The sequence below is a fragment of the Amphiprion ocellaris genome, chromosome 21 (assembly GCF_022539595.1).
Source record: "Amphiprion ocellaris isolate individual 3 ecotype Okinawa chromosome 21, ASM2253959v1, whole genome shotgun sequence".
NCBI classification, from domain to species: Eukaryota; Metazoa; Chordata; class Actinopteri; family Pomacentridae; genus Amphiprion; species Amphiprion ocellaris.
The window spans coordinates 18,925,180-18,939,000 of NC_072786.1; the positions used below are offsets into that span (position 1 = coordinate 18,925,180).

At 44.9% G+C, this 13,821-nt stretch overlaps 1 protein-coding gene across 21 annotated transcripts in view; it reads right to left on the minus strand.

Annotated features, from left to right (window-relative positions):
• LOC111563581 (pleckstrin homology domain-containing family A member 5-like) overlaps positions 1–13,821 on the minus strand; it is a 294,554-nt gene that overhangs the window by 192,142 nt on the left and 88,591 nt on the right. Inside the window, exon 5 of one of the 21 annotated variants that reach the window (XR_008600235.1) lies at positions 11,185–13,712. The exons of the other annotated variants lie outside the window; for them this stretch is intronic. The gene's annotated coding sequence lies outside the window, so the exon portion shown is untranslated. Of the gene's footprint in view, positions 1–11,184; positions 13,713–13,821 lie in introns of those variants that run through there. 21 annotated transcript variants of the gene reach the window in all.

Sequence of the window (13,821 nt, forward strand, 5' to 3'; positions counted from 1 at the left end):
AAAGAAAACAGATTGTATCTAATTTAGAACTGAGAGTAACAAGAGAGATTTAATCAGTTGTTTTTTAAATTATGTACCAATTGTTTAACTTATTTATCAAGCAAAAGCACAAATTCTGTGCACATGACTGTCAAAATGAGAATATTTTCTGTCTCTGTTTTATATCACTGAATATCTTCCAGGTACGGGCTGCTAATGAACCTACGTCATTTAAAGACAGTTTTCTTGAGGGCATCACTTCAGACTGAGGAAAATTATGTATTTTATGCATTTGCTAGACTAAACAATTAGAGCATTGCCTTCACAGCAGTCCTGCCAATAATAATTAATATTACTGAGTGCTGAAGATGGTAGGTAGTTGCAGCTCTACTTCAGACTAAGACTCAGGTGGACCATCTGATGCCTGTTGGCTGAATGCCATGAGCCTAATAAGAAGCAATGAGGGGTTTGTTTGGTAACAGTTGTTGCTGCCAAAGTTGGGCCAACTAGAAGTTTAGTATGAGATGCACACAAAAATAAAAGGAATTAGGAGGGGGTTGGATATGATTCAACTTCTTGCAAGATGTCAGGTCAGTTCATGTAGGGTGCTGCTTTAGGAGTCAAAGCTGAGTTAAATATACACCACTAGTCAAAAGTTAGGACACACCTTCTCATTCAATGGTTTTTATCTCATTATTTTCTACATTGTAGACTAATACTGAAGACATCAAAACTATAAAAGAATACATAGGCAACTATGTGTCGTCAAACAAAAGGTGTTATTCTTCAGTATTTATCTACAATGTAGGAAATAATACAAATAAATAAAAAGCATTGAATGAGAAGATGTGTCCAAAGTATTGACTGGTAGTGAATATTTTCACTGAATTTTGATAATATCATGTTTTCAGATATGGAAAATTTAGTATTCTCACCCAGAAAAACAGGTAACCCATTTCTGGGAAGGGTTGATATTTGTGGCACTGGTATGGACAATATTATGTTATATTATGTTATATGTGGTTATGTACAAGTTGTTTTCAAGTTGTCTTTGTCAGGACCTCCACCTCTACTGACTAAATGGCAGGCTTTCCTTTTTTTCCCCTTTCCTTTCCTTTCCTGTGTTTGTGTTTTCTGTTGTGTGAGCGTGTGTGTATCCTTTGCTTTAATCAGGTCATCAGCTGGCAGGGGACACCTGTGACGGGGAATGGCTCACCTGTTCCACATTCCTCCTCCAGCCATAAAAGAAGGGTTTCTCACACTATTCGATGCTGGACCGTAGCACGATGTCATGTTAGTCACGCACATCTGCCTGGTAACTTTCTGTACAGACTGCTTCGTTCTATCTGTGTTGTTCTCTGTGTAGATCGCCTGGCCTTTCTCCGTTGCCTTTCCTGCTCCTACCTGGTCTGTCACGCCCCAGCCGAGTGATCCGCTCCATTCTGCTCGCCTTGGACCTCTCCTGGACACCTTACGTGGGCCACCGGAGCCTTGGGATCCAGCTCTCCCTGGACCGCCGCGGATACGGCGCACCTTATGCCTCCGAGCTCCGGTTGCCCTCCTAAACCGCTCCCAGTTAAGCCTTTTGTATTTCTAGCATAGTTCTTTTGCCAGCCGAACTTACCAGAAATTAGTTTTGTTTATCCCACGCTAGCAGCGTCGCTTTCTGTTTAGTTATTCTTACTGTGCTCAGCAGTTTTGAGTTTAGGCGATTGTTTTTCGTTTGCACCCTGGTTACAACTGCGTTCCCGTTTCTTACTTAGTTTGAGTGTTAAGTTCTGTCCTGTTTCCGGCTGTCTAGCCTCTAGCTCATTTTGTCTAGGGATAGTTTAGTTATTAGTTTATTAGTTATTAATCTCCCTCCCAGTTATTATCAGCCGCGGAGTTTTTTTTAACCTCTAGAGGATACTTGAATTCTGGTTTAAAAGCCCAAGTGGGGCCCACCAGTGTTTCGTGTGTTCTGTAAATAAAGTAGTTGAAATTTACCTTGCTGTCCTGACTCTCTGTCCGCGCCTGGGTCTCTGCATTACCGTGACAGTACGGTCCAGCCAAAATGAACTCAGCGGACAGGGAGGATGGCGCTGCAGCTGCCAACCCCACCCCCGAACAGGTTAGGCTTGCTGTCACCCATCAGGGAGCCTCGCTAGGAGAGCCTGATCAGCTTCTGAGACACCTAGCTGAAGAGAACCGAGTTTTGGGTGACCAAGTTGCTCAGTTGTCCGGCCAGGTAGCTAGGCTTGCTTCTCTGGGGCCTCTTGAGTCCCCACCTTCAGCTAGCTCCCGTGTTTTGGCTTCGCCAGCGGTTCAAATGGTTCGAGAGCCTGTTGTGACCGTCCCTGAACGCTATGACGGCGATCTAGGTTCCTGCCGAGCATTTCTTACACATGTATCTAGTTTTCAAAATGCAACCACACACCTACCCCTCAGATCGCTCTCGTATAGCTTGTTTGCTAGGGCTGCTTAAGGGTTCAGCCAGGGATTGGGGCACAGCGGTTTGGGAGGGTAGAACCGAGGTTTGCTACTCCTATGAGGCCTTCATTCATCACCATGAATGCAGCCACAAGAACCCCGCTGCTCCGACACGGATGAATCCACAGTCCCAGCATAGGTCAACAGGCCTACCGGTTTCTGCCCGAGCCAGAACCAATGCAACTAGGCCGGGCTCAACTAACTCCTCTGGAGAAGAATCAACGTAGACTTTCCAATGCCTGCCTGTACTGTGGGAAAATGGGCCACTTCCTAGCCTCCTGTCCAACCCGCCCAGTAAAAGACGTGGCTCACCCGTAATGGGGGAAAATACTGGTGAGCCAGACTACCATGCAGCCCCCTAGTCATTTTCTGCTCCCTGCCTCCCTCTGCTGGCACCACCAGTCCGTGGAAGTGACCACCCTTGTTGATTCTGGTGCCGAGGAGAGCTTCATTGACTTGGCACTAGTCTGACAGTTACAGCTCCACACAGAACTTCTTCCTTCTCCTCTGGAAGCTAAGGTGCTGAATGGTTTGCACCTCGCCAGGGTGACCCACCGCACGGTTCCCCTCACGTTGGTCTTGGCTGGTAACCACCAGGAGTCCCTGTCGTTTTTCATCATCCAGGGCCCCAACACTCCCCTGGTTCTCGGACTCCCCTGGCTCAAGGCTCATAACCCCCACCTCGATTGGTCCCAGGGAAAAGTGTTGGCCTGGGGACCCCTTCGCCATACAAACTGTCTCCGCTCTGCCCTGACTCCTGCCTCATCAGTTTCCTGCAGCCCTCTGGAAATTCCTGCTCTATCAAAGGTTCCGGAGGAGTACCATGATGTGGCTCAGGTGTTCAGTAAGGACAATGCGCTATCCTTACCCCTGCATTGTCCATGATTGCGCCATAGAACTGTTGCCTGGAGCAACCTTACCTGGCAGCTGGCTCTATAACCTGGCCGAACCCGAGACCTTGGCCGTGGAAACATATATTCAGGACTCCTTGGCAGCTGGAATCATAAGACCCTCCTCTTCCCCTGTTGGAGCAGGATTTTTTTTTTTTGTAGACAAGAAAGACCACACTCTCCGACCCTGCATTGACTTCCGTGGATTAAACAACATTACGGTAAAGAACAAACATCCCTTACCTTTGATCACTTTTTACTTTAATATACTACATGGTGCTACCATATTCACTAAATTTGAGAAACACCATCTAATTCGCATACAGGAAGGAGATGAGTGGAAGACTGCTTTCAATACTCCCCAAGGTCACTTTGAATATCTAGTGATGCCTTTTGGGCTCACAAATGCTCCTGCCGTGTTTCAGTGTCTCATAAATGATGTGCTCCGTGACATGCTTAACCGTTTTGTTTTTGTCTACTTAGATGATATCCTCATCTATTCTAAGAATCCCACTGACCATGTCCAGCACGTCCGCCAGGTCCTGGAGCGCCTGCTGAGGAACCGTCTCTTCGTGAAAGCAACCAAATGTGAGTTCCATGTCCCCACAGTGTCATTCTTGGGTTACATCATTTCCCAGGGTGAAGTCAGGATGGATCCCCAGAAGCTGCGGGCAGTACAGGAGTGGCCCCAACCTGAGACTCGTAAACAACTACAGCGGTTCCTGGGATTTGCCAATTTTTACCTACATTTCACTCGGGACTATAGCAGGGTGGCAGCCCCCTTAACCACCTTGACCTCCACCTCCCGGCCTTTCCAGTGGACCCTGCTGCTGCTAGTGCCTTCCTGGATCTAAAGCAACGTTTCACCACTGCCCCAGTTCTAGTACAACCGGACCCAAAGCTACAATTCATCGTGGAGGTTGACACATCAGACACTGGTGTGGGAGCCATCCTCTCCCACAGCGGGCTATCTCTGATCACAAACTTCATCCCTGTGCCTTTTTCTCCCGGAAGTTGTCCCCCGCAGAGAAGAATGATGACATTGGTAACTGCGAGTTGCTGGCTGTCAAGCTAGCCCTGGAGGAGTGGCAGCACTGGCTAGAGGGTTCTGAGCAGCCGTTTGTTGTTTGGACGGACCATAAAAATTTAGAATCTATTCGGACCGCTAAACGCCTGAACTCTCGCCAACCTATGTGGACACTATTCTTTGGAAGATTTAATTTCACCCTTTCCTACCGGCCTGGCTCCCGCAACCTTAAACCTGATGCCCTCTCCCGACTGCACTCACAAGAAGAACCCGCCGGAGAACCTGAAACAATTCTGCCCACTAACTGTGTCATCTCCTCCCTCACCTGGGAGATTGACTCTCTCGTGCGACAAGCCCAGACCCGGCATCCAGAGTTGAATCCCAGTCCCCCTAACACCTTGTTTGTTCCCGAGAGTGTTCGGTCACAAGTTCTCCAATGGGCCCAATCCACACGGCTGACCTGTCACCCCGGAGTCTCTCGAATGCTACGAGTTATCCGTCAACGCTTCTGGTGGTTCTTCTTGGAGAAGGATACACGTGAGTTCATTGCTGCCTGCCCTGTTTGTGCCCGTAACAAGTCTTCCAATCGACCCAGTCCTGGTTTCTTGCAGCCCCTAACCATACCCAGGCATCCCTGGTCACACATAGTTCTGGACTTCATCACTGGTCTGCCCCCCTCAAATGGTCATACCACCATCCTCTCAATTGTGGATCGCTTTTCCAAGGCTGCCCATTTCATTGCCCTTCCCAAGTTACCATCTGCCAAGGAGATGGCGGACATCATGGTGGCACACGCATTCCTTCTTCACGGCATTCCCTCGGACATCTTGTCTGATCAAGGCCCACAGTTCACTTCGCAAGTTTGGAAGGCTTTCTGCAATGCTCTGGGGGCAACTGTCAGTTTGACATCGGGATTTCACCCCCAATCCAATGGACAGGTTGAATGCCTAAACCAGCAGCTGGGGAATCTCCTCTGATGTGCAGCTGCAGATAATCCGTCTTCTTGGAGCTCGCCGTTACCCTGGGTGGAATGCCCACAATTCATTGGTTAATTCTTCCTCTGGTCTCTCTCCATTTCAGTGTTGCTTGGGTTACCAAGCAACCCTTGTTCCGCCCTTGTTCCCCGCCCAAGAAGAAGAAGTTGCGGTGCCTTCAGTCCAGGCCTTTCTGCAGAGATGTGAGCAGACCTGGAAGAAGGTCCGGAAGGCCCTCACCCACTCGTCCTGTCAGACCCAGGCTCTGGCCAATCGCCGTCGCTCTCCAGCCCCTGAATATGCGCCTGGACAGAGAGTCTGGCCTCGAGCAAAGGACCTTCCCCTTTGGGTGGAATCTCGAAAACTGGCTCCTCGCTTCATTGGGTCATTTGTGATTGATAGAATCATCAACCCCAGTGCCGTGCGCCTCAAGTTGCCCTCAACCATGCGCATCCATCCCACATTCCACATCTCCCAAGTCAAGCCTGTTCTGGAGAGCAACCTGCCCCCCCCGTCCGTCCCCCGCCACCTCCCAGGATGATTGATGAGGCCCCTGCCTACTCCGCCTGCTGGATGTGCGCCGCCGTGGCCGCGGTCTTCAGTACCTGGTGGATTGGGAGGGGTACGGTCCGGAGGAGTTGGGTCCCCAGACGCCTGATCCTGGATCCTTCCTTGATCACGGACTTCAATAGGCGTCACCCTGACAGACTCCATCATGCGCCAGGTGGCACATCTGGGGGGGGGGGGGGGGGGTACTGTCAGGACCCCCACCTCTGCTGACTAAGTGGCAGGCTTTCCTTTTTTTTTTCCTTTCCTGTGTGTTTGTAGGCGTAACTGTTGTGTGAGCGTGTGTGTCTCCTTTGCTTTAATCAGGTCATCAGCTGGCAGGGGACACCTGTGACGGGGAATGGCTCACCTGTTCCACATTCCTCCTCCAGCCATAAAAGAAGGGTTTCTCACACTATTCGATGCTGGATCGTAGCACGATGTCGTGTTAGTCACGCACATCTGCCTGGTAACTGTTTCCGGCTGTCTAGCCTCTAGCTCATTTTGTCTAGGGATAGTTTAGTTATTAGTTTATTAGTTATTAGTCTCCCTCCCAGTTATTATCAGCCATGGAGTTTTTTGCCTCTAGAAGATACTTGAATTCTGGTTTAAATGCCCAAGTGGGGCCCACGAGTGTTTTGTGTGTTCTGTAAATAAAGCAGTTGAAATTTACCTTGCTGTCCTGACTCTCTGTCCGTGCCTGGGTCTTTGTATTACCGTGACAGTCTTTGTGTTGAAATTTAACATGTTTCGAACTATGTGTTTCCTGAATCCTGTGTGAATATACATGTACTGACCCTGCAAACTAGAACCTGCCCGCAAGCAGAACAAGAACCATACAATATGATGACATTTCATCAACATATACAGCTTACACTGATCAGCCACAACATTCTGACCACTGACAGGTGAAGTGAATAACATCCAACAACTTGTTATAATGTAATGTTCTGCTGGGAGTCCTGACATTCATGTGGATGTTTGACATGTACCACCCCCTAAACACTGCAGGTCAAGCAATGCACCAACCCCCACCCCACATGGCAACACCAGTCCTTGATACCAGTTGCCACTCTCAGCAGGACAATGCAGCCTGACACACCACAAAAACTGTTCAGGAGTGGTCCGGGGAACATGACAGAGCTAAGCTGTTCACCTGGGTTCTACACTCCCCAGATCCAAATCCTAATGAGCATTTGTGGGCTGTGTCAGGATAAGTCTGATCTAGGTAGGTGCCACCCTGCAACCCACAGGACCCACAGAATTCACTGCCACCATCCCCGTGCCACAGGACATCCCCAGAGGTCCTGAGTCCGTGACCAAGTGGGTCAGAGGAGTTTTAGCATCATTGAGGAGACCAACACCGTATTAGGCAGGTGGTCATTAATGTTATGTTTGATCGGTGTATTAGGTCTTAACTGTACTGAGGTTTCTAGCATTGTCAAATCTGGAATCTAGGAATTCAGAAAGGCTCTTTGTGTCTTTTTCAAAGTCATTAACATTATCATCCTATTATCCCAGAACCTAACACGACAATAATGTTCAGTCTGCTTGTTTCGCCTAACAAAAAGCTAAAGGTATACAATTTACAATGAAATCAAACAGAAATCAAGCAAATAAGTGAGAATTAGGTATCTAAGTTGGATAAAGCAATGCTTCCATGCAGCTTGATAACTGTTTACCCCACACTGTTTGTTTCCACGACACTCTCTGCTCTGCAAAGTAGACTGTTGCTGAAGTAAAACAAACGTTACAATCCCAGAATATTAAACATTTTTTATAGCTATCTATCAACAGTCTAAAAAGGCATCTTTAATTTGCAACCATGATACTTCTTCAAGTTTATTCCATCATCCTTACAAATCTGAAACGTATTCCGACACTCCTTGCTCTCATGTTGCCATGGTAACTCACACACACACTCAGGCTCTCTTGACTTCCAGTAGGGGAAAAGGCAGCGTAATCAAATAGCATTCAAAGCCAAAAGGCTCTTTCCTGTAATTATCCCCTTGAATTCAAGCCAGAGGTCTGACACATCCATCCTGTGTGTATCTGTGTGCGTCTGTGTGTGTGTGTGTGTGTGTGTGTGTGTGTGTGTGTAGGTGTAGGAGTGTGTGTTGAGGGTAATGGGCGGGTAAGAGCAGAGAGCGTGACTTCTTACCCAAACACAAGACCACCACAGATGAGGACTCGAGTATACACAAATGATGTTTACACGCACACACATGCACGCACGCACGCATGCACACACACACACACACACACACACACACACACACACACACACGAATCAGGTGACATTTTCTAGAAGAGAACATCCAGAAACTTGTTTTTCATCATGATCCCTCTCACACAAACAATCCAACGCTCTCCTCCAGCTGTGTGTGTGTGTGTGTGTGTGTGTGTGTGTGTGTGTGTGTGTGTCCTCAGCAGGCTGTCACTCTCTCTCCAGGGATGCTGACGAGACTTGAGAGCAGATGAGTGCTGCGGCTGCTGTGTTTGCCTGAGTTAAGGTGGAGATGCACGTAGACACATGCAAACACACACAGTGCAGGTCCCTGTGTGCCTCACAACAAAGCTGCTTTGTAGCTTCATGTGGCTGACTGTAACTCTGCCTCTGACTTACAGGGGCTTGTGATGTAGTTGTTTGTGTTATTTACTTTGTTACAATGAGTTTGCATATTTCATGACCTGATGACTGTCAGTCATGTCTGTGTGTGTCTGTCTGTGTGTCTGTGTGTGTGTGTTCATCAGAAAAGGTGAAGAATTCACAGGTTATTCTGGTCATCATGCAGAAGATTATATATTGTATATCTAGACAATGTTCTGAGTTCATTTCAGTTGGAGATCTTTTGGAAGCAGCATATAGTAGATTAGAGTAGTGTGGTCATGCCACCTTTAATAGTGAGATAAAAATCTACCCCTTGATAAGAATTAGTCACCCAGTCAAACTGAAGATATACTAACAATCACAATGACCTTATTTATGTAACAACGTTTCCTAAAAGTTTCAAAGTGCTATGCAGAGCTGACATTAAAATACAGAGTATTAAACCAAGGAAACGAAACACCAAATATGAAATAGAACAACAGCAAAGTATCCACAATGCTAAGAATAAAAAAATAAAATAGAATGTGCAATTCCTAAAGAAATTGCAAGTCTGACTGCAAAGCAATCTGCAGCCTGCAAAGTGTAATACTTGCAAAGAAAGAAGCTAGAATCAAACTTGTGATCTTCCAATTTGAGGGAACTGAAGCTACCAGCATAAATATTGCTGCTGTAAAGTTGCTGAAGAGGAAACTCAAAGACCACACATAACTGCCACAGAGCCTTTGTGTCCAGTAGTCTGATCTGTCTTAGTCACATGAAATGCATCAACTGAGGGAGTGACACAAAATAAAATCAGAAGTAACAAAAACAGCATTTGACTACTCTATAGAAAATCCAATGTTCATGTAGACAAATAAGTTTTGTAAGACTGAAAGCACATCAATTTTACACAGTTTTCTGATTAACATACTAACATTTAAGTCATACAGTCTTGGTAACGTGACACTTGTCTGGAATCAAAGTGCCTGCATCCTAAAATAGCCCTTCAGAGACAACAACTCTGCACCCTGAGCTAGAACCATACAGAACATGTGTGTCTACATGAAGAATACAGGTCACGCTTCTGAGCATTATGACATACAGCATGTTTTAACACTCCAAACATGGGGGAAAATATTGCAAGTTGAAGAATCCACAGGTTGGAGGCAAAGTCTGTCTGCAGTTTCTAATGCAGTGACTATTAATTACGGTTTCAATCAAAAATGGCAATAGCAGTTAATCACTTTGCATCCTAGGTCGACTGCCATTTGTGTGTGAATGTGTGTAAATGGGCGAACTGGAAAATATTGTAAATAGTTTTTTATACAACTATCACTTCTGTTTTTATAGCATCCCTTATCGTGTTACTTTAAAAATAATTTGGCCAGCTCATGCCAGTAACAGAAAAATTTTTCCTGTAAAGAGATATTACTGTTGAATTTACAAATAAATGTAGCTAATAAATTCAGTGAGCACCATAAACCAGCTTCATTGAGCTGAGGTGAAGAAAGACATTTCAGAGACAGATATCTCAAATCCATGACACACAGAACCAAATGGTCTGCATGGCTACATTCCACTAAAGGTAAATGAAAGTCCATCTTGAAGGAGTGCAGACTGCAGGAGTCTGCACTGTACTTCTTAAATTGTAACGGCGTTTAGGGGTGTATGTGTATGAATGTATATGGACATACGGTATGTGTGTGTTCACAGCTGTGTGTGTTTGTGCTTTGGGAGTCTCCTTCTGTCTCCTAATAGAATTAAATCAGCTGCTGCCCTTTTCAACTCCCATATTTTCAGCAGTTCTGTGTGCACACTACAAATTTAGTATTTAAGCCCTGACCACCTTTCAAATCTCTGATGCTGTCACAGTCACAGCCTTTGGCTGTGGCTAGTGGCAGCGCTCCTCCCTCCCTTGGGCCTGGTCTCTCTCTCTCTCTCTCTTTCTCTCCTAGGTGTTCAGTGGTGCAGCTGAGTGGTGGCAGGTGTGACGAGTTGTAATCAGCAGATCAAGTGCAGGTGGAAGTCATGCAATCATCTACTTCGGGCTCCCTATAAGATGAGACACCAGGCTTCATTTAGAGCTGGACCGTTGAATTCCATCCTCAGTTAGCGCTTTGCACTTTACAGTCTGTGCCATTTATTCTTGAGCTACTAGTAATCCTGTTTTTCTCTATTTTGTGTTGACTCCTGCCTGCTCATGTCCCTGGCTTTTCAGCATCCATACCGTCTGCAGCGAGAAGCCTTATCTCGATTCTCTGGATCCTCAGTTCTGGACTGCACACCTCCCGCTGTCACAGGAACACCAGTCACACCATCTGGAACGCTGTACTCACCTTGCCTGAAGCCAGTCATACCACTGCAGGCTGAGTTACATCAAGGAAGAAATCCCTTTCCACCATGGACTGCTCAATTCTGGCTTCTAGCTTGGACTCAGTTTCGCCTAGGACATTCAGTTAAGTTCACCAGCCCTAGCATTATCAGACTGGTAGACCAGGCCTTGTAGTTTAGATCTGAGAATTTTGTGATCACTTGATTCTGGGGTTATAGCTATGTCTAGTTGTTTAATGTCTTTAGCTGGGAATTAGTTTCTTTTTTTTTTTGTCCTTAAGAATTTTTGGTAATCAGGATTATAATAGCCGAGAAGTTGTGTATATATCTAGTTTAGTGTTTTCTGTTGAATTCCTGCCTTGGTTTTACCAACAGTGTTTGTTTTTTTTTTTTTTTTTTTTTTTTTGTTTTGTTTTTCTAGTTCGTGTAGTTAGTCTGCCTTACCTCTAGAGGGTTTCTAGTGCCGTCTGCTTTGCGGATACACCTTAGTTTCTGGTTTCAGTATTCTGATTTTGGTATTGTTTTGTCTTTAGCTTGGTATTGTAAATAAATACCTTTAAACTGCTTTTGTTTTCTGAATCTTATTTCCTGCACTTCAGCCGTAACAGACACTTTATCACTGCAGTGAGCTTCGCCACAGCACAGCAGCTGGTGTCATCACCTTACAACTTGTCTGTGGCTCACATGCAACCCAGGATGCTTGCAGGGACCTCACAAGTACACGGTCATGCTGGGAGAAACATGATGTCACTTTAGATACTGAGAGAGACAAATTGTTCCTTTAGGCCATCTACATCTTTAAACTCAGCTGAGGAGGAATAATGTAGGACGGTGTGAGGAGAGGATGGAAATGCAATGACATAAAGGAGAGATGGGAATTTAAAAAAGGAAAACTGGCACACTGCAAAGTCAAACGTTCTATGCAACTATAAGCTGCTGCAGGTCTTATTAGAGAGGTGATACAAGGTTCACTGGACACGATATTTCACACAAGCCAAGGAAGGTGCTTTACTGCCATTTGTGAGCATTAAAAATACACACAGCAAGAATTAAAATGTGCAGCACTGTGAGATGCAGAAAGGGCACACGACCATAAACCAAATGTAATCTCTCAATACGCCACTTTGCCCTGACAGTGTTAATTAAAACTGAAAATCACCCAGCACTGTTAAGTGATGATTCTACTTGATGTTTACTATTGAGGCTTCAGTGGGAGGTGATGGTGTACTGCTCTGCACTACATTTTCCTAATATACTTCCCCCTGGATGTAAAGTAATGGAGTGAGCAAAATATGAGGCACACCTTTAAGACAGGAACATCTGGTGCTATAGTGTATATTTGTGGCAGCAGGGTGGTGTTTGCACATCAAAATAAACTATAGTGTGTGGTCATGGTGATATGTCAGCCAGTGCTACAGTGCTGCTCAGGGTGTTCTAACAGTTTTTGGATAACAGTGGAGCTCTAACACACAGGAATAAGATATCCCAGGCTTTGGCACATGCAATCCAAGACTTATCCTTGAACCGATAGACTAAGTAAAGCTAAACCAGAAAGCCAGCTGAAAACTACAGAGACTAGACAAACCAACATAAAGACTGTTGCCACCAACCTGCATAGATTTCAGCCTTGGACATTCAGAAAGAATCATACTCTTTATGATTGAGGAAATGTAGCCTTCTGAGTTGTTGACTTTTTGTCAACTGCCTTACTGATTCTGATCTTAGGAAGCTACCTTGAAAGGGCCATGTAATTTCATGAGAATGTCAAGGAAAAAGTCCTTGTATAAAAATCAAAGTAAATATTATTGATTTGTTTAATGCTGGAAACTTCAATCTTAAACTAAATATATGGTGTACTCAACTGGTTTCTTGCCTCTGGACAAATTTCAGCTTGCCTTTCTATGTTACATTAGCATTTAATTGGAATTAATTAATTACAAGTGTACCAAATGAGCACTGTCTCTCCATTTAATCAGTTTCATTAGTACCTAATCACACTGGAATGATTTGAACATTATGGACCTGTAGGTGAATTGTAATCAGTTTACGAGTTTGATTGTTCAAGTAGATTTCTTTATTGTTTTAGATTGTAAAGAGAAAAACTCAAGAAGGCATATTAGTGGCATTTTCTGTTCTACATTTTATAGAACACATCGACAGAACATAATGACGAAACCCAGGAGGACCAATCACCAACTCTGTAGCTTCTTTTTGACCAAAGAGAACCAGGTGCTAGTTTGGTTCTAGTTAAGTGCCGGTGCTTTTGTTTTTTTTTTCAAATCTCGTGCCTCCTCAGAACCGGGTTGTTTTTCCATTGGCAAGGAGCCAAGTTGGAGCCACGTCATTGCGTCACCGTAAAACGTCAGGACGTCACTGCATGCATAGCTATTCCGCAACATTGGTGCACCTTGGTGTGACAGTAAAAAAAAACAACATATGTTGCTGATATGTTTCAGACTGAAATCTGCTTGAAAAGCACAACTGAGTATCTGTCAAAATGTGTGTAACAGAAGTGTGCACTGAACACTGAATAAAGTCTCTGTAGATTATAGACCAAACTTGCATCTTTAATCACAAATATATTTTTATTCACCCAAAGTGCAAGAGTAAAAATACAAGTGAACTTAAATAGCTAAGAAGGAAAAGAATTTACAAAAAAAGATTTTTTTTTCTAGAAAAGGCAGAAGTAGTGGACAATGCAGTTTATTTCTGGGACTGTTGCTCCAGCACCAACACCATGTGTCCCATCAGTCCAAACAAGTTGTCTGAATTTCCATCCATCATCTGGATGTTCTGGATCATGGCAGTGGTCAGGTCTTGGTCTCTTCTGATCTGTTCCAAGAACTGTTCCTCTGACCTCTCCAGATACTGCAGCAGATCCACATTAGCATCCTGCTTTCTTTTTCCTGCATAAAAGCACCCAAAAAGGTAGTAGTTGTCAGTAATTATTTTCTATATTCATGAACACAGTTAACTTAAAGTAAATGTTGTATTTTGTGATTTTAGGATTAGCCA